General features: G+C 34.7%; 1 long non-coding RNA gene across 1 annotated transcript in view; it reads left to right on the forward strand.

Moving 5' to 3' along the window:
• Positions 1 to 840: 840 nt before the first annotated feature.
• LOC140523855 (uncharacterized) overlaps positions 841 to 21,580 on the forward strand; it is a 40,118-nt gene continuing 19,378 nt past the window's right edge. Inside the window, exons 1-2 of the long non-coding RNA XR_011973491.1 lie at positions 841 to 985; positions 4,165 to 4,312. This is a non-coding gene — a long non-coding RNA (uncharacterized lncRNA). The remainder of the gene's footprint in view (positions 986 to 4,164; positions 4,313 to 21,580) is intronic.

Consider the following 21,580-nt stretch of genomic DNA (forward strand, 5'->3'; position numbering starts at 1 on the left):
TGCACTCAGTCCTGGCATGGATGGAAATACTTCGGCACTCAGTGCAAATAGCTCTCCCTCCCCCTTTCTGACCATACAGTTCTACTGAACTGCCTTCCCTGTTATACTGTTGCAGGTGGATGTCTCAAAAGATGGGCTGAGCCCCATGTTAGAAGAGCCAGCATCAATTAATAGAAGTAAGGCAGGAAGTAAGGTATCTCCAAGGAGACTGGTATCAGATAGTAGAGACTCATTAACAGGAACAAGGATTAGGGAGCTGGACTCAAATCTTCAAGAGGACTAGCAGAGCACTACAAGATCTGGTGCAGCAAGTTTATGAGGCAGAGAAGTAAGGTGGGACTCAGGCACAGAGGAACAATTTCTGTCCATTTTCTGGAACTCCTATTAAAGGCAGGAGGTAGAGAATTGGCTGCAAGAAAGTTAAGTCAAACCAAGTTAACCAGCATTTGTTAAGAACCAATAATGTACTGGACACTTTGCTAAATGCTGGCATTCAAGGAAAGACCAATAGTCCTTGTTGTCAAGAGGTTTGCATTCTAATAGAGGAGAGAATATGCAAACAACTATATATAAACAGGTATCTACAGGCTGAGCTGGAGATAACCAACAGCCAAGAGACAGGGACGAGGAAGAGGAACATTCCAGGCATGGAAGATAGTCTGAACATGTTCAGAGACAGGAGACTGAGTGGCTTATGTGAGGGTCAGGAAGGAGATCAGTGTTGTTGGATTGTAGAGTATGTGGAAGAGAGTGAGGAATGGAAAGGTTGGAAAGGTAGGAAAGGGCCGGGTTATGAAGGGATTTAAAACCAAACAGAAAAGTTTATGTTTTATCTTGAAGCCCTGGTGTTCATTGAATGGAGGACTGATATAGTCAGACCTGTGCTTTTGGAAGATCAATTGGACAACAGCTGTGAGAAGAAGAGATTGGAGTGGGAGAGACTGAAAGAAGGGAAGCATATCAGCAAACTTTTGCACAAGTTCAGGTAAGAGGTATAAAGACTCATATAAGGATGGTGGCCATGTCAAAGAACAGAAGTAAACTGTATAAACTGCTACAAAAGTAGAATTGACAGGACTTGGCAACAGATTGGATACGGGAGGGCAGGAGCTGGTAAGAGAAAGTGAAGAGCTGAGGTCAAACATCTAGGTCTTGAGCCTGGAAGATTGGGAAGGTGATGGGTATCCTAAAGAGTAATAGGAAAGTTAGGAAGGAGGAGAGGTTAGGGAGAGAGAAAATGAGTTCAATTCTGAACATGTTGAATTTAAGATATCTATATATCTTATATTCTTGTCATACCTTACACGCACACACACACACACACACACATACACACACACACACACACACACACACACACACACACATATATACAGGTCAGTGCCCTACAGATGGGCTGCAGATGTGAGAGCATAGGTCAGGACAAAGGCAATGTCTCCATAAATGAGGAGCAAAGGTCAAAGCTGAAGGAGTAAGAAGACTGACTTATGCTAAGCCACTGAACTGTGTATAAATCCCATTGACTCAGCCTATTGATGCGGGCTCCCATCAATAGGTTGAGTCAATGGGATTTTTTCAATAGAAGAAAGGAATATAGGAATATTCCCTAGTGTCTTATTATCATAAAATAATATGCAATGTGATAATTCATCAGTCTCTGTGCAAACTTTTAAAATCCCCTTATATAATACATACATTTATATATGTATGCTATATACAACTCTGTACAAACAAGATCCATACATATATGTATACCTATATTATGTATGTATGCTTGTATGTATCTTCTTTGTAAAAAGTTGTTTCCATATTGTCTCCCCAGCACTTAGTACAGCACCTGACATAAAGCTAGTTGATGGAGTGATTGATTATACCAGAGGGAGGTGATATATTTTTAAATCATGTGCATGTACTATGTGAAATCTAGGAACAAATGTGCTAAGTCAGTCTTGGTCAAAGTGAAGGTTCTCATCTGGCAAATTCACTTTCCTTAGTACTTCCCACCATCCCACTTTGTCCTTCAATAGTGAATTATTATATGAGGATTTTAAAAGTTCACACAGAGACTGATGAATTATCACACTGCATACTATTTTATGATAATAAGACACTAGAGAATATTCCCTATAACCCTTTCTTTGATTGAAAATGGTTTCTTAAATGTTTCAGATTATTGGATTAGAATCATGGTGTACTTAGATGATCCATGTGTGACAGAACAAGTAGATCATTTTTCTGTTATGTCAGAAATATCTAGAACTAATTATTTAGAAATTATTCTCAAAACTAAACATAATTAGAAGACGATGATTTAAAAATATGAATATATTGCTGTATTTTCAATGTACAACCCTTTGAGCTACCACCTACGTAACTATTTCATCTATTTATTTGTTTCACATTTAAGATGGATAGTGATTTGAAGCTGTTCTTTTTTGACCTTTCCAAGGTACAGAAAACCACAGAATGTCAGAGATGGAAGGTACTTCAGAGACCTTTTAATCTAATGTAACTCATCCCTGGACAAAAATCTTCTCTTCAACATATCCAATAAGTAGGCTATTCAGGGCTAGAAGAGCTAATTTTCAGAGTATGGAGAGATAATTACACAATCTTCTAAGCTTGTGGAGATGATGAGGTAAGGAACTGTCTGTTCCTTACAATTTAGTAGCAAATGCTCTCTAAATGGTTGATTATTATATGTCAGTCAATGTGCCAGAAAAATGAGAAGACAGTCCATGAGCACATGTATCATAGTGGAATTTACTAATCATATATTTGCAACTTCAAATTATTACCCTGAGCCCTACTATTTAATATGAAACAAAGTCTAATCTCTCTTGTCTGCAAGAGTAGCTTGAATACTTGAAGAAATATATCATGTTTTCTGTATGTCTCATTATCTGGCTAGAAATCCTTTTTTTCCTTCTATAAAACTTCATCTACCTCTTTTTGTTTGTGTTGTAGAGCCCTTTGGTGGTCTGTATAGCCTATGAGACTTTTAATAGGATAATTTTTTTAATAATTAAGAGAATAGTAAAAAATTAAAATGTATTTTTTTCTCCTTCAATTTTATGGACCTCCTGAAATCTATCCACAGACCCCTTAAGATGTTCATGAATTCCAGTTTAATAATTCCTGATATAAGTGTCTTTTGACCCTTTACCATGCCTCCTTTGGTTGCTATCTAGCTTATCAGTGTTCTTCCTAAAACATGGTGTCCAGAAATGAACACAATATTCCTAATGTGGTCCCTCCACAAAAGATCCACAACTCTTTTTTTTTTTTTTAGTATTATAGGGATAGCTAAGCAACATTAAAATTTTTTATTTTATTTTATTTTGGCCCACTGATTTTCACAAAGTCCCTTCAACTTAGTGCCTTGATGCTGCTTTTATACTTCAAATACCAAAGACTGAGCAACCCACCCTGGAAGCTATTTTCTGTTCTGATCCTAGTATAATCTAAACCTTGCACCCATTCTTAACACTGATACCTCTTAAATAGATGTATCTGTGGTTATAGACATTTTATTGTCTCCAAAAATTCAGTATCTATGCAAGCACTACCAAAATTTAATAAAGCTGTGTAGCACCTATATGTATTGAATCTTTAGCTCCTGTTATACAACTGCCACCAAAAACACAAATGCAAGTATCCTCTGTTTTCAAAAGGAAGAAATACCCTTTATTTATATTGTACTGTGTGCTTTACAAAGTGCTTTTCCATACTGACAGGTCCTTAAAGAATATTTCACATATGTGGCCTCATCTAATACTGCAGATATTCTATCATTAAAAAAAATTAGATTTTACATATTATATAGATACAATTCATGGCCCAATAGCCTAAGCTCTGGGTTTATATGGTTTGAGTCTGGTCTTGTAGGTTACCCCATAAATGTCACTCTCTCTTTGCCTCATATTGATACCATCCAGAGTTCTTTCTGGGAAACTAAAGAATACAGAAGGAATATAGCTTGTGTTTAGCTCTATTCAGGTATAGGCAAAAAAAAATTCCCAATTTCATATAAGTACTCAAACTGACACATGCACGGTTGGTATAGAACAATGTTTATTCCATCCTGCATAGAAATGGAAAAAATGCATTTAGGACTCATAATACTCCATACACAATCAGGATGCTTTCCTTTCTCTCTTTTAGATCAGTACTCCTATGAGTTGTATTCCCTTCAGAAGGTAAAAGTATTTGAGAACAATAAATGAACAAACCTGCTGACCTTTCGATGAGCGTTTAAAAGACCTTACCATCTGTTGTTCCATAATCTCCTCATGGCCATACCATTGGTCTGGTAAGTAAACCTGGCAGACCCCACCAACACTGTCATTTTACCAGCAGTCTTAAACTAAAGACCCCTGGGGCTTGCTACCTCCCTTGCCTCTATAACCTCAGGGATTTCCAGCTTTTCTATGAGCTCAGCAGTTATTATTCTTTTATGTGTCTCCCACAATTAGATTAAGTGTTCCTTTAAAGCAAGGATTCTCTTACTTTTTACTATTGGTATACTCCAGGATGAGTACAGTGTTTGGAACCTAAGAATATCTTAAGAATTTCTGGTCAATCATTTATTCATTCACCAAAGGAATTCACTTATAGGAAGATAAAACCAAAGCCCAACACAAAGGTTCATCAACTTGTAACTCATCAACATTATCTGGGAACTCCTGTGTTTAATCAGGAAGCAAAGAAATATTTGGGGGACACTCAAAGAGAAAGAAACAAGTGATTTTGTCATTAGAGTTTAATTCAGACTACTTCAACAGAAAGAGGATGAACATTTTGCAAAGACATCACAAACCTAGTACAGAGGTATAAGATAGTATATAATAAGTTATACAGAAATATGCTAGGACTTTCTGGGCAAAATCAGAGAAACTGAAAACTTCTTGACTTGCCTTTGTGATAATTTCATCCTCCAAAAGGTGGAAGAGTCAAAAGGGTGACTGAATCTGATCTTCATTAATATCTCATGCTGTCTTATACCATTGGCCGTAACAATCGTCCCCTTCCTTAGAAACCAGCTATTCTTTGAAGGGAACTGGATGTACGTTGAGTCAAGTGAGGGATGTATAAAACTGGATATTACGTGAAGAATCCCAAAGAAACTTAAGCTATACAACAGCCACCAAATCATTCAAGCAAGTCATCATGTCTTGAGCAACTACTTTGGGTCAGGCACTGTGTTAGGACTATAGATACAAAGATGAACCAAAAAGTAAAAGAGCCCATGCTCACAAATAGTAAAAATCACCTGGTAGATAGGCAGACTTGGGAGAAATTGGATTTTAGTTCATGTTATTAAATCAGGTAGCTATGTTAATGGCACCAAACAAGTGGAGATGAAGAGAGAGACAGCCCATAATATCTAAAATCATATAGTGACTTTAAGCTTCCCACATACTGAGGTTAAATTATCAGAATATTTAATCATTTTTTCTTTATTCTAAGCATAGCTGTATTTAATTATAGCAATTTGTTTAACAATCTGTTCCCTGCCAGCACCCTGACTATCCCTAACTATTAGTGTGCCGTGTAGATTTTTTCATATCTACTCTTTCTTAAAAAAAAAATCACCTTAGTATTTCCAGTAGGAAAAATTCTTCTTGAAAGCAGGCAATAAAACCAAAAGATGACAACATGCCAGTTATAAGACTTTAATCATGCTAGAGAGAAGGATCATAGGAAAGAAAACTCCAAATGTAAGTTGCTGGCTTTCTGGTGATGGAGGTTTTCTTGCTTTTCTAATTTTGCTGAATTGCAGATTTAATTCTGATCCAGAATTTAATTTAATTAATTTAAATTTAATTAATTTAAAATTAAAATGCTTTCTATAGTCCATAAAATTTAAACATACACACTTCCTTTCTAATGCCACACAACGGTTATTTTCTATGTTTTCCTTTCTTAGAATTATGATAATCACGATTCACCTCGGGACCCAAAGGCATATCTGTCATTTTGGTTGAAAAACATAAATAAGCAGTTATTTTGGCCAAAGAAACACATTATAAGCAATCAGGCTTGAATGCCACCTCATCAGGGAAATCTGATCTCCAAAGATGGATAAGGCATCTCATATTCCTGGAGTTCTGCTGAGCCATGCTGGGCAGAGCATTCAATCAATCACCAAGTGTTTTACGTTTATTAAGTGCCCTTTACTCTGTGCCTGAGCCCTGTGGGAGGTCAGGAAGGAGCAGACAACAATCCTTGGAGGGTCCTTTTCTCAAAGTATTTATAGTCTAGTTGGGAAGACAAAACTAACAAACCTGAGACAATTAGAAGACAGTATGACAAAGTCACTAATGAAGTACTAGACAGGGGCTCTCCATGGAAAACGCTTTGCCTCTTTTTCCCAATGGATTATAACTATAACAAATCTCAGCTATCAGACTGGTTAGTACATACAGTTAATGTTATTATGCCAAATGACCATTTAAATATAGATAGAATACAAACTATGTTTACTATTGTTAATTTTATATTAGAGAACATGTTTTATATGCCCACAGTAATCATCTCTGGTTTCACGGATTCCTTTTTGCTATTTAAATAATGTATCTGAGGTTAAAATAAATTTATCTGGCAGTGGTCCTGGACAGGAGAGTATACAATGGTCAGGATGCCTGGGGCTTTCCTCTTGGCTTTGTCCCTATCTATTTAGTGTGGGTTAAGTACTTAACCCTTCTCAAGATATTTCCTTATCTGAAAAATGAAATACTAATGACAGAGGATTGTTATGACAGTGTTTACATCAATAAATTCAGGGATCTATGATTTTGTCAGTGTAGTTCCTTTCACAGATGTAGATTGTGACCACTTTCCAGAGTTGCAATGGCCAAAAAGGCATCACCTGAACACTAATGAACCTCTCCTAACTTAGTGGCTCATTGCTAATAGGAGAAAAAAGTATCTGAGGCTGTATTTAAAATCTTCCCAGCTTATTGGTCATGGTACAAGTTACATTCCACTGGTATAGACCATGAGAGGCAAGAATCACCTACTATGAGGCATTTGAGTAGGAAGTTAGCTATGGAAAAGTAAAATGAAATAATGTGTACATGTGAACTGTCCTTACAAATTATGAAGTTCTACATAGATACAACGTATTATGGCTATTTTGACTGAGGTAGCCTTTGCAAAAAGTCATTGAAAATTCAGGGTAATTTTCTGAAAGATTATCATTCTATAAGGAGGATACGACTTAAATTGACACAAAGAGAAAACTGTTCTAATATAAGAGAATGAGCAATAATGGCCTTGAAGACATAAATAGGGCCTAGATGTATGACATTAATGTCTTTCAGTTTCAGTTTCTTCATCTATAAAATATAACAGATAATATTTGTGCTACCTGCCTTAAAGGGTCCTTGTGAAGAATGTATTTTTGAAACTTAATAGTAATATGTAAATGTGAGCTATTGTTTCAGTTTAATGGGAGAGGATATTTTTCGGGAGCTGGCAATGCCATTGGAGATCCCTTGGGCTATTTACTTCTTTCTGCAAAGAAAGTGAACAATAGGCATTTCTTTAAGCTCACATATAGGGCCAGGCACAGTGCCTGTCACTAGGGATACAAAGCCCAAAGTGAAACATTTCCTGACCCAAAGGGACTTACATTCCATCAGGGGCAAGGCAATATGTACATATATAGTTGTATACACAACAAATATGAAGGAAAATATATTTTTCCAGGGGAGAGGCTAAGGTGTTGGTAGCTGGAGGGGAGATTAGTATAGGCTTCGAGAAGGTACTTGGGGTCATGCTAATTTTGTGACAGTTGCCTGACTTTTAGGGATTTTACTCCTTGTCCACATCTCTACATTGGAAGAGAAAAAGGAAGGATGAGACAGAGGTAGGGTTCTACTCAGTCAAAAGAATTCAGCAAAATGATCTCTGGAAAAAAACACAGACCATTTTTTATGTTCAGCCTTTTTCTTAAAGAGCACCACAACCATTGGGAGGGTAATGCTTGGTTTGCAAGTGAATTGGATTTATGTGAGGCAGAGCTGGGCAAAGTTGTCAGCCTCTCTCTTCCAGAGTTGTCTGAGTTCAATGATGAGACAGCTCAGGACGACTGTCCAGGATGCAATGGGAGACCTTGGCCTTTTTAAGCTAAAGTTTTTCTCAGGTCCCAGTTTGTCTGAAGCAACATCCTTTCAGTGATTACAGACTAGTTAAAAAATGAGGCAGAATATGGCTAGTTTGAAATCCCAAAAGAGTCATTCTGGGAGAAGACACTCAGTTTCTGGCCAGAACAGAAACACTTGCTTTTTGCATTCACTCTGAGCAAAACTCAAACGGTGAACAAGTGAAGTTTGGCCTGGGACCTATTACTAGCCAATCAGTGAGTCCTAGAGTGATTTGGGATTAAAGTCAAGTAGCTCCATTTAAATCACAGTGGGCTTTATCTAAGCCTGGTTTTTCATTATGTTTCAAGAAATCATAAATGAAAATTACAACACAGGTAATTGGTGCAGCCTCATTCCAACGAGTGACTTCAATCCGTTCCTCCAGCAAATGTTTACAAGATTCTAACAAGTATCTCACATGCAGTTAAGTACTCTATGTGTACTCACAATACACTACCCAGTGCACAAGATGCTTAGCTGAGTAAGACGTACTTTTTCTCATCTTGTAAGCATTTGATAAGGGGAAGAAATTGAAATCAGTGGTTTAAATGAGTTCTTCAAATCATCTATGACTTTTTTCAGTGATCACATAGCTAGAAGTACTTTAAGTTTCTCAGATGAAAAATGTTCCCACATATTGGCTCAGAAAAAAAAGAAAATGTGTCATTTTCTTATTATCGAGGCTCCCTCTGTCACCATGGGATACAGATTAGCCAAAGCTATGTGTAATTTAGAGGAAGCACTTTTGTTTGCCACAAGAGCAGAAGGGTGGGTGGGCATTGGTGTACTAACAATTGTTGAAAGACATCAGCCTGAATCCTCCTACTTCCATGACCACATTTCCAATGGTGGGTTGGTGAATACTGGACAGACAATTCCAAGGTCAAGAACATGAGAATATGCTGCCCTTCTTTAAAAGTTTTCTTTATTTCATTTTCTAGCAGACTGGCTTGTCCTAAAATTAATTAAGTTTCTCTTTTATTTTTGTCCATGTAGATAATCATTCGTTATTGTTTTAACTATTATCAATTATATATATATGTATATATATATAAGTACTCAGATGTGTATATATATATATATATATATGTGTGTGTGTGTGTGTGTGTGTGTGTACATATATATACATATGTGTATAAAACAGATTTATAGCTGGAAGGGACCATATAGGTTTATATATGTGTCTAAATCATAGGTTTATAGCCAGAAGGGATATAATAGACCACTGAGTCCAATCCTCACATTTTACATTTGAGGGAACTGAGGCAGAGTGAGTTAAGAGATGTGCCCAGGGCCACATATCTAGTAAACGTCTGAAGAGGAATTGAAATTATCCTGTTTCTAAGCCTAGTGCCCTATTCATTATTGCATGCTACATAATAAATCCTGCTCTCCCTCAATTCTAACAAAGTATCTTCTAGTTTAAAAAACATTTTTAAGAAAAGTGTTCTCATTGGGCAATTATGATAATTCATGATCCAAACTTGTGATTTCATCAATGCAATAGGGTACTAGTGAGCAAGTTTCCCTCTATGTATGCAAATCAGCAAATCTTATAAAATTTATAATCTTAGAAAATTGCATGGAGTTGCCCATGCCATGTTCCCAAGGAGTTGAAGTCACATCTATTACTAGACTGTAGACATTGAGAGTTCAAAGTGATCTTAGTCCGTAAGGACTGATAAAAAGTGTCTAGTCCAAACCTTTCATTTAATTTTGTTGTTGTTCAGTTATTTCAGTAGTGTCTGCCTTTTCACAACCTTATTTGGGGTTTTTCTTGAAAGAGATACTACTTGACAGAGTGGTTTGTCATTTCCTTCTCCAGCTCGTTTTACAGGTGAGGAAACTGAGGCAAAGCTGGTAAATGATTCACTCATGGGCACACAGCTCATAAGAGTCAGAGGCCAGATTTGAACTCCGGAAGATGAGTTTTCCTGACTCCAGGCCTGTCATTCTATCCATTGGACCATCTAACTGCCCTAAAATTAGTCCTAGGGTGGGTAGATAACTTTCACAAAATCACATATCCCTTGTAGTAAAAGTGCCAAGATTAAAACCCAGGTCTTCTAACTGCAAATCCAACGCTCTTTTCATTGTACTGTTTTCTCCCACTGCAGGTTTATTATTCTTTTCTTCCTCCCCTTATTTTATTTCAGTTGGTATAAAAAGTATTTCCTTTTTTTTAAAGAATTTTTTTTACCTCTATCATCCCTTGTGTGTTAATATATCCAAATACACTCATATAACAAAATTTATTCAGTCATCCATAATCATTGGACACATAATGGACACATACTTATTACAAAAATGTGCAGTCTCTTTTTACATAAAGGATCTTTGTCCTTTTCATTGACCTCCTTTGAGTATAAACACATTAGTGTGATCAGTAGGTACTTAATAGATTCTCGTGCCCCCATTTTCTTCCCTACTAATTCAAAGGGAATAAACAGTGTTTTTTTGTTACATAATTTCTAAATATTTGCCAGAAACTTTGCATCAATTAACAGCTCTAAAAGCCATCTGTCATTTTATTGAGACTCTCTCTTCTCATAGCAGCCTCCCTCTCCAGTGTTGGTTTTTCTATCCTTTACTATTTCTGACAAATTTTTGAATATGAGGTAATATTTCAGTTGTTTAAATGTTATTTCTCTGATTATTATTTTAAACACTTTTCCAGATAGATGCTAGTAGCTGGCATTTCTTCCTATGAAAACTGTCCATATCCTTTGACTGCTTTCCTATTTAAAAATAACTCTTAGTTTTATACATTTGGAATATAAATTTCCTATAGATATAGGATATTAAAGTTTATCAAGTATGTTTGAAGTACATATTCTTTTTCAAGCTAATTTTTTTTCTTCTTTTTCTGGATTTTTTATGCAAAAGGCTTTTTTTAAAAATTATATTACCAGAAATTCTTCTTGAATGAAAAGTCCTTCTTCAGAAGCTGTTATTCTTGGATTTGGGGACTACTAGATTTATGTTCACATTTGTTTCTCAACTTTGCTCATCCAGTGTCTTCCAATGGTTTAATTTTCCATTTCAAACTGGTATCAGAAGATTTTGATTATTATTGCCTTAGATCTAGTACACAAACCAGCCTTCATTCCTACTTCCAAAAATATTTAATTTGATTTCTTGACCTTTGTTTCTTCATATGAATTAGTTATTAGTTTTATAATTAGTTAGTTTTATTAAAAATAGGCAGAGCAATGGATAAAGAGCAAATACAGAGTTGTGAAGATGGGTTCCGATCTGATCTTGGACATTTCCTAGCTGTGTGAGCAGACACAAGTCACTTCACCTTTGTCTGCCTCAATTTCCTCCACTGCAAAAAGGGTAACAATAGTAACACCTGCTTCCAGGATTATCGTGAGGATTAAGTGAGATAATATTTGTAAAGTATTTAGCATAGCGTCAGGCACTCACACATAGGCGGTACTTAATAATTATTTACATCTTCCTTGCCTTCCTTTAATATATTTATTTATAAAGTATCCCACTGATAATTTGATTGGTCTAACACCAAGTCACAGAATTTAAGAGCTGAGAGGGACCTCAGCAGCCATCCAACACAACCAATGTACAAAAGAAATGTCCAGTATAACATAACTTGTAAATGGGTTTCCAGCATCCTCTGCGTGAAGACATCCAAAAAAACTGAACTTACCACCACTTGAGACAATTTCACTTTCCTATAGCTACAATTGTTAAGAAGTTTTGTTTTAAAACCTAGCTTGGTCTTTTGCAAATTACATTAATCTATAGAGTAATAGGATAGTATCATTATTTTTATATTATTAGCATAGCTCAGCCAAGAAGATTGAATGTCTCAAATTCTTTAGGTCATCTTTTATTTCTATAAAATTTGTTTCATAGTTGTGTTCTTTGTGTGTGTGTGCATTGTTGTTCTAATTTTGTTGTTTTTGTAAGCCCACATGTATGTCTTGTTAGACATACCCAGAAATCCTTTTGTATTTTTAAAGTTTATTTTTAAAATAGAATCTATCTTTCTTTTCCTCTTGGCTTTTAAATCGTTGGCTATGAGTTGTTATCCTTCCTTCTGGAAGAGGACCAAAATAGCATCATTAAGCTAGAGCTAAATTTTAGTATGTCCTGTTGTGGCTGATCAAACCAATAGGAGTCCAGATGTTCTACCCAGATCAACTCAACCTGGAACTTTTAAATCACTATATAAAAAAGATACATTTTTTTATTTTACATAGTACTACTTTCAAAATTACTTTCTTGTATATTTAAATATCTCTAAATAAACTATTAAATTATGTGAAAATAGAAATTACTTTGCCTTCTTCTTTGCTAGTTTATTCCTTTAAATATTTTTATGTGTCCAATTACTAGAATTTCTAGTATCATGTCACATAATGACATAAAGACAGGCATGTCTTTGCTGATCCTTGACCTTATTTGAAAAGATTCCAGTGTTTGTTCATTTCAGATAATGTTAGTTCTTTATTTTATAAAAATCCTTTTTGTTAATAATAAAGAAAAATCTCTCCATTCCTTTTTAAAAGCATTTTAAACACACAACACAATGCTACATCTTTCAAAAGTTTTAGGAGTTTCTATTGATACCTTATTTTGTTATTTTTGTATAATAAATTGTGCTTTCCTAATATTGAATTATCTTTTCCTTCTTATTAAAAGATCAGCTTTTTTATAATAAATAATGTTTTTATCTATTGTTCTAGTCTCTTTGATAATATTTTATTTTAAAATGGTATTCCACCATGTATTGTTATAACGTTCTTTTTTTTCTACATTATTTCTCCCAGTTTGGTTATCTGGACAATATATTCTTATGTAAAAATTTTCATATAATTCCTTCTTCCTTTACTTTTAAGGACAGTTTATACATGTAAGGATTCATTATTTTAAAAATATTCTTAGAATTCAATTTCAAATCCATCTGATCCAAGAGTTTTTGTTTTTAATGAAGTTTTTCTTTTTAATGAAGAATTTCCTTTTCAGGTTCATTTTTCTTTCTACAATTAGATTATAATCTCAATTTCATGTTTAGTATGGAAAATTTACATTTTTGTAACTATTCATCCATTTCTTTTAACTTCCTTACTTCATTGGAATCTCTTTTATATAGAAGCTTAGAATAATTTGCTTTATCTACTCTTCCTATATTGTGAACCATTCTCATTTTTTATTTTAGCAAGTTACTTTTCCCCTATGGTAATTGATTTTATTAGTTAATCAGTTTGTCTTTTAATTTGTTTATCAATTTATCTTTTAATTTTCTATTTTATTAATTTTTCCTTTAATTTTGAAATACTTTGGATTTGTGTTTCAGATTCCTAATTTGTTAGTGTTTTAGTTTTAATTTTTTCTATATGCTTATTTTTAGTCCTCCCACTTGTTATTATATATGCCACTTTCCCCAAAGAATTGCTCTAGTTAAATTACATAAACATTTGTATATTTTCTCACTATTATCCTTCTCTTTAATATAAATATTTAATATTTATATGTATTAATCTCCTACTCATTCTGGAAATATTTAATGTTTGTCTTTGTATTCTCAATTACTAACTCAGCAGAGGGCACTAAATAAATGCATGTTATAATGGGAAGTGCTCTCAATTTAAGATTCAGCAACAAGTCCAAAGCCTAACTCTACAACTTTCTTAGAAAATATTCAGAAAGTCATTTAAGCTTTATAAGTTTCTATTTCCTTATCTGCAAAATGTGTGCATTGAACTAAATAGCTTCTAAAGTCCTTTCCAGCTCTTCTAAGATCCTATGAAATGATCACCTATTTTTCATTTATATATGTAACTTTTGCTTATATTCCACTCACTCACAACTATTGTAATTTACTGTAGTCTACATTAAATTCATTATTGGATAGATAATTGAAAACTGATCTCAGAATTAGGAAGACCTCTTTTGATGCATAATATTGATTTGACCTAGATAAGGTCACTTTACTTCTCAGTGTCTCAGAAAATTCTCTAAGAATATAAGCTGCAAAAGAGATACTATTTTAAACTGGTGATAAGTTTCCTTACTAGTAGCTCCCTTTTTAAATGAAATAAGGTCTAGTTAAAAAGAAAAAGAAAAGAAAGCCCATAAAGAATATCTTTAGTATTACTACCTTGTTGCATGGATTTATAAACTCTTTATTTTGATTAAGTTTTTTAAAGCCGCCATATGGTGGAGAATTAAAAAGCTACTTTTTCATCTAATACTCATGTCCAATAATCATCATAGTTCTTTAGACTTCCCTCAATATTCTATCTTTTAATTTTCTTGTTTATCTGTTGGTTTTATCAAATTCTGAAAGATTAAGTTTTAAGTCATCTATAATTATTGTCTCTCTACTAGATTCTTTTTGCTTTTTTAGTTGGATATTCTTATAAGTACCTATAATCTATGTAATTCAATGACTATTAGTAGATAGATAAATAGATAGATAGATAGATAGATAGATAGATAGATAGATAGATAGATAGATAGACAGATAGATAGATAGATAGATAGATGGATGGATGGATGGATGGATGGATGACAGATAGATAGAGATATAGATATATGTTGATCTTGTTGTGGCATAGAGGTAGTATGCATTGTGGATAGGAAGCTGAGTTCAGAGTCAAGAAAAACGTGGTTTGAATTCTCCTACCTGCACCAGGTAACAGTATGAACCTTAGCAGGTCACTTCATCTTTATGTTCCTCCCACAACACCTTAGAAATAAATTTTGAAACACAAATAAGGTGCATTTTCGTTGAAGAAAAGAGTTCTTAAATTGGGATTTCCCCACATTTACATACTGTTTTATCATTTATGGTTCTTTAAGCATAATACAATTCCCTGCTTGACTTTCTTGATAATATCAATTTTTTTTACATCTTAAATAATCTTTGTAAATCTAACTTTTAAAATTTTCCTGAAACATAATTGATTTTTTTCCTACCTTCATTTTAACAGCATTTCTCTATATATTTTAAATCTAACTCATCTATGCAGTGAATTGTTGAGCGGTCTTTTCTAACCCATTTTAATACTTCTTCCATCTTATGAATCAGTTTAATTCATTTACATTCACTTTCAATTCACATTCAAGACTATGATTCAAATATTTATTTTCCACATCACTATATCTATATATCTATCTATACACATATACATACTTATATGTATATATATATATATATATATATATATGTATATGTGTGTGTATATAGATATAGATATATAGATATCAGTACTAAATAGCCATGGTATGTTTGCGTGAAACAATTTGATTCCAGCTTTTGCCAGATATACTGTCTACCCTTCCTCCACTGCCAAGGTTAAATTCAGGTTTCTTAAGTTCACATTTATTGTCATGTGGTTTAGGAGGCAGCCTAGTTCAGTGAACAAGCAATGATTCTTAACTCAGAGAGCCCAGGTCCGTATTTAGATTCTGTATTTATGTGTGTAACTCTGAGCAAGCTCCTCTATATGTCTGTCTTTCCTAACCACAATATAAAGTGGTATAATGGTGATTTAAAATGGGGAGATCTCTCTCATTCATTAATAGGACCATGTGACTTGCCTGGGTCACATGAGTCTGAGTCACATGGAGCTTGTGGTCGGAGGAATTTGCTGCATGGGTGGAACATGAATGGTGGAGCAAGGAGAGGCAGAGTTAAAGCAGAGCTGAGAGGAAGGTAGTTTTGAAAACAGTCAGAGCTAGGAAGGATGTAGGCAAGCCCACAGCTGGCTGTGAGTGTGAGAAGGGCATTTTGTTTAAGGAGAGCCTGCCTGTGATTTGTTTAATGGAGTTGATTTGTAGGAAGCCTAGCAGGGGAAAATTTGGACTGGTATTGTACTCTGCATTGTTATTGTGTATAGATTTTTGTTACTATGGTGGATCTGGTTTTCAGGTATCTGAATAAATGGCTTTGGTTTTGCCTTCCATGTAGAGAGTCTGTGGTATTTCACAATTCAGAATTGCTCTGGGATATTCATGGATACCATAGACACTATCCCATTGGTGCTACAAGTAGTTGAACCAGATGATCTTTTATCTTTTCTGCTACAAATATATTATTCTATAATCCCTTTAATTTCTTCTCCCTCCTCTTTTTATCCATACTCTAAGATATTCCTCTCTGATTTCCTTTTACCTAAAAATGTTCTCTTTCTCTAAGTGACCCTAAGACAAAATTAGTCTTCTAAAAAATAGTAATAGTAACCATATTTCCTCCTTTCAGCATATAGCATTACTTTTTACCTAGTTTATTATAATTATTTGAATTTTTTAGTTTAAAACTTCCCTTTGACAAGTATGCATGTAAAATTCCCTTTTTGTATCTGTTTTTTTCCATAGGAATTATCTAAATTCCTCCATCCTCCTTAAAACATTTTTTTTTAATTTAAAAAGATGGTTAATCTTGACTGTCAAGGTATTTTATGTGGAGTTATAAATTGGTTACATTTTCTATTGAGAATGTCTCATTAAGATGTTTTCTTTCTTTCCTTATAGACAACAGGAAAAGAGGATAGGTTTTATGCTGCTTTCCTTGATTTGTGAAAGACAAGCAAAGACTTGATGATAATTTCTTTTTTTATTTAATTTGTTTTCAGTTTTCAACAACCACTTTCATAAGTTTTAACTTTTCTCCCACTCCCTCTAACCTCCCTCCCCAACAGCGTGCACACTTATATGGGTTCTACACACATATTCTTATTAAACACATTTTCACATTAGTCATGTTGTGTAGTAAAATTAAAACGAATGGGAGAAAACACGAGAAAAACCAAATCAAAACATAACAAAATAGAAGGCAGTCTGCTTCATTCTGCATTTCAATTCCATAGTTCTTTCTCTGGATGTGGATGGCATTTTGCATCGAGTCCTTTGGGAATGTTTTAGGTTCTTGCATTGTTGTGAAGGGCTCAATCTATCAGAAACAGTCCTCGCACATTGTGGATGTTACTGTGTGTAACATTCTCCTAGTTCTGCTCATTTTACTCTGCATCAGTCCCAGTAATATTGCTCAGTTAAAAAGGAGTTTATTTACCCTTGAAATTTTCTAGAAAATTTGTTTAAAACATTAATAGTGTAGCCAGTAGACCCAGGATGATTTTCATCAAAAAAAAAAAAAGAAAAAAATCACCTAACAATGCCAACAACTACTCATACTCATATTGTTTTTAAGTTTATAAAGGATCTATATTCCTTGTTTTATTTCATTCTCATAGAAACCATGTGAGGGGGGTGCAATGGCATCATCCCCATTTCAAGATGTGGAATTGACATTCAGGTGTAGGGATTCGCCAAAGATCATACCACCAGTAAGTTTCAATGACCTTTTTTACTTTTAAAACCAGATTTTCCTGGCTCCATGTAAGATGTAATCTCCATTCCCTCAAACTATAACTTGGGAATTATGAAGACAGGGTTAAGACCTGCATCAAGGAAGTAAGTATCCATAACAACGAAATGATGGAGATTTCAAAGTAAAATAATCCCAGCTAAGTTGTACAATCCACTAGGCAGCTCAGCCTGGTAGTGAAAGGAAAAAACTGCTTGTGAGCCTAATTTTCAGTCACTCCAGTCCTTCAAAATAGTTATCTACTTTACTTGAAGGAGTTATGCCCCAGAAAGCTTTGATGGGATTGAATGAGTTAATGTTCCTCCAGAAACTGAGCAATTAACTTTCTTCTCTCTTCCAGGATGTAGCTTATGATGCCCAAAGAGAAAGACTTCCTGTGTCTTTAACCTTTCTCTGAAATAAAGTAAAAATATATATATATTGACAACATTGGTTTTCCTCCATTTAAAGATAGGCCCCCTGGAAAGGTCATACCACTAATAAATCTAGAGGGTAGTCAAACTTTTCCTGTTATCATTCATTTGGAATCATTTCGCGCTGCCCCCCCTTCATTTCAGCTTCCCCCAGATCTCTTCGTTGCTAATTGGTACCTCTGTGGTAAGCTTTGCTCAATTCTCCTGTTTGTCTGAAGTAGGTGGTAATAAGGGCCAACCTCCACTACCAAAAAAACCCCTCGTTTACTGGTGCTTCTTGCAGTATTGCTAAAAACTCATTTAAAAGCCCTGAAAGAGTTGTTCTGCTTTCTCCCTTCAGACATAGGAACTGGAATCAGAGAGCGTGAGTGGGCTGTCCCATGAGATACATTTTTCTGAGCCTTCAGATCAGTCAATGTGATTATCTCTCCTATTAATCAAAGTGCCAGTCTGTCAAAAGTCATACAGGGTAAGAAAGATGTTCTTTGTGCTGCAAGAGCACTTGGATAAAACTCAAACAGAGAAAAACCAAAAGTCAAAACCAAAAAACTCAAAGCCACTTCACTGTCTATTTTCAACTATTGCTGTTGTGATGATTAAATGAGATAATATCTGTAAAGAGCTTTGCAAACCTTAAAGGATCATTTAAGTTCTAGGCATCATCATCATCATCATCATCATCATCATTATCATTACACTTTTAAAGTTAGAACAACCTAGGTTTTAAGTCCAATCTGACACATGCTAGCTTTGGGAAAGTGACTTGACTTCTCACTACCCCTAAACAACTTGAAGACTATAAGTTATAGAACAGCACAGATCTACATTAAAGTAGAGGGATATTCTTCCTCAGTAGTTCACCAGTGAAATCCCAGATCCACTCTGACAATAGGAAGACTATACAGGACTATACTCTTATTGTCAGGAGGACTTTTACAGGGAGAGATATAGTTCCCTGTATAAGTCCTCATATTGTCATGTATATTGAAACACACATATATACACATACATGTACACATATGTACACACATGTTTATATATGCATACATATCTATATATGTGTACATCTACATGCACATGTGTATGTATGCATATATTATATATGATAAGTAAAAAATAAATCTTACCTGTGAATATGGCAGAAATGTGCCAGAGTTGAAACAACTTTTTAACTATAATGAGTATTCCCCCACAATTCATCATTAAGCAGAGAAAAAAGAAAACTAAGAGATTAAAAGAAACTGAAATCTCCCCACACCTGTAGAGATACTAACATAAGAATGAACTCAGCAGGGAATATCAAGGTGACACATATACTTACAGAAAATTAAAGCTGTGAAGCTTCATCCAGCAGGGAAACACTGACACCTATAATTTTCCAAATGGCTTGTCAGTGACCTTGATGAAGCATCTAGCTGAACTGCTTTTAAAGTTGAAAATGGTATTAAAGTCTATCTGCATTATCTGACTTCATTACTTGCTAATTATTGCCTGGATCAGTATGTGTGAAGGCACTGGATGATCAAATATACCAGAATTGTTTCTGGTGTATGTCCCTTCCCTTCCCTTTCCCTCCCATCTTCTTCCCTTCACAGCTTCTACAGAGAAAACATTGGGCAAAGGGTAGGATTGGAGGTGTGCTGAAAAGTGAAACCCAATGGTTTCATCAAATTGAGTTGACTTTTCTTTGTATCTCTAGTGTTTAAACCAGTACCTGACACACAACAAATACCTAATCAATGCTTATTGAATAATTAATAAAGGAAAGCTACAAAATGACCAATAAATTCCAACACAGAACTTGGATTCACAGAAGAAATTAGAAGCATCTGAAAAGAAGAACCCAAGAGCAGGGAAGAAAAACAACAAGAAAGAAAAGGGCAGCAGGTGGTGCAGCAGATAGAGCAATGGTCTTGGAATCAGGAAGATGCATCTTCATGAGTTCAGATCCAGCCTCCCACAGCTATGTGACCCTGGACAAGTCATTTAACCCTGTTTGCCTCAGTTCATCTGTAAAATGAGCTTGAGAAGGGAATGGCAAACCATTCCAATATCATTGCCAAGAAAATCCCAAATGGGGTCACAAAGAGATGAATATAACTAAAAACAACTGAACAACAAGTAGAAAGAAAAACATGAATGGTACTTTCAGTGGGATGTTAGATACCATGGCCTAATCCACAGACACAGCATGTAGCATCGAGTATCCCACTCATTGTCACCTCCATTTTCTACACTTCCATATCAATGGACCTAGACTCTAGCTATGTGTTCATGGGCAAACCATTTAAAATGAATTTACTTTTACTTTACATATTTCTTTCTTTTTAACCTTTCCTTTTACTTTTTTATATGATTTTTAAAATAGGAATTTTGATACTAACATTTTTTACCTCACTAGTTGCCATGAGGATCAAATGAGAGAACATATTTATAAGGCTTTATAAAAATAAAATGCTATATATCAAATGTGTTTTAATACAGGCTCCATTTTGCCTTTTCCCTCATCTGGCTTATGTGCAATACTATTATGGCTCACTGATGGTATTATTTACCATAGTACAAGCACACAAACATATTTCTTTTGAAAACTGTCTTATTTTATCGATGCTACCTAGTTCCAAACCAATATAATAAATATAAGTTCTTCCCACCATGATTATTTTCCTCAAATATTTTAGATTTACAAATATTTAGGTCTTTTTTTCCAGTGTTTTGCTATGGAGGTAGTCTGTGTTGTAATAAAAAACCCTTAGAAAGAAGACATTTTAAGGACTTTTCTTCTGTTAAAAGGATGCTGACCGCTTTCAAATAGAAAAAAAAAATCTGAGCAATACATTCCCTGTGAGTACACCCATGAGGTAAAATGCCTATTACCTCCCTCAAACAATCTAGATGATTATTTATTTTTTCTTTCTTTTCCTGCTCAATGTAGTAATCTTATGGCAATAGATTAATTCATCATGGGCTCTGTTCATTATAATGAAAGCTAGCATTTAGAGCATGCTTTAAGGTTTACAAAGTTCATTTTATATGGTATTTTATTTGATCCTCACAACCAGACTATGGGGTAGGCATAGTTGTCACCTCCATGGTACAAATAAGGAAGCTGAGACCAAGACAGGTTAAGTGGTGTGCTCTGAGTTTCACAATAAGTATCTGAGGTCAGTTTTGAACTCAGATCTTCCTGATTCCATGTCTGGGAGTCTATCCACTATACCATCTAGCTTTCACAAAGCACCCAAAGTGTTATTTGTATGCCAACATCAACATAATATTTAGTTTTAATTTGGCTCATTTGTTTGGGAGGAATATACATTGACATTTCTAATATTGCTTTAAAAATAGCCTCATGTTCATTTACTTTCCTAAAAAGTAAACAGTTTATAGAGTGCACTTTGTTAGCTGATCTGGTGAAATGTTAGGCAGTAAAGACTGGTGATGAGGAGATTTGAAGGTAATGGAAGTTCATTGCTCAGCACATAAAAGCCCCTTGATTTGGTTACTGTCTTTAAACTTTGAGTTAAACCTACTCCTTCCTGTGAAAGTAAGTCTTGGTAACCAGTTCCTGATATTGTAAGAAGGGAGTGTTGTTTTGCTATTTTTTTGTCACTGTTAGCTTCATAGTTTTGTGTGTTTCAAAGACAGGCTTCATCATG

Source organism: Notamacropus eugenii, chromosome 2, assembly GCF_028372415.1.
Source record: "Notamacropus eugenii isolate mMacEug1 chromosome 2, mMacEug1.pri_v2, whole genome shotgun sequence".
In the NCBI taxonomy this organism is placed as follows: Eukaryota; Metazoa; Chordata; class Mammalia; order Diprotodontia; family Macropodidae; genus Notamacropus; species Notamacropus eugenii.